Raw genomic sequence first — 962 nt, 5'->3', positions numbered from 1 at the left:
AAAGATGGAGTGAAAAAGATTTTGTGTGATCGGGGCCTGAACATGCAGGAGGGTGAGAGGAGGGCAAGGAATAGAGTGAATTGGAGCGATGTGGTATACCGGGGTTGACGTGCTGTCAGTGGATTGAATCAAGGCATGTGAAGCGTTTGGGGTAAACCATGGAAAGTTGTGTAGGTATGTATATTTGCGTGTGTGGACGTATGTATATACATGTGTATGGGGGTGGGTTGGGCCATTTCTTTCGTCTGTTTCCTTACGCTACCTCGCAAACGCAGGAGACAGCGACAAAGCAAAAAAAAAAAAAAGAAATATATATATATATATATATATATATATATATATATATATATATATATATATATATATATATATATATATATATATATATATATATATATATATATATATATATATCCCCAGGGGCTGGAAATCCTCCCCTCTCACTTTTATTTTTAATTTTCCAAAAGAAGGAACAGAGAAGGGGGCCAGGTGAGGATATTCCCTCAAAGGCCCAGTCCTCTGTTCTTAACGCTACCTCGCTAATGCGGAAAATGGCGAATAGTATGAAATAAAAGAAAGATATATATATAGACATAGATATATATATATATATATATATATATATATATATATATATATATATATATATATATATATATATATATATATTCATTTTATTCATTTTGCTTTGACGCTGTCTCCCGCGTTTCCGAGGTAGCGCAAGGAAACAGACGAAAGAAATGGCCCAACACACCTCCATACACATGTATATACATACATGTCCACACACGCAAATATACATACATATACATCTCAATGTACACATATATATACACACACACAGACATATACATATATACACATGTACATAATTCATACTGTCTGCTTTTATTTATTCCCATCGCCAACTCGCCACACATGGAATAACATCCCCCTCCCCCCTCATGTGTGCGAGGTAGCGC

This window comes from Panulirus ornatus, chromosome 12, assembly GCF_036320965.1.
Source record: "Panulirus ornatus isolate Po-2019 chromosome 12, ASM3632096v1, whole genome shotgun sequence".
Lineage (NCBI taxonomy): Eukaryota > Metazoa > Arthropoda > Malacostraca > Decapoda > Palinuridae > Panulirus > Panulirus ornatus.
Note: the sequence above shows the minus strand (reverse complement) of the source record.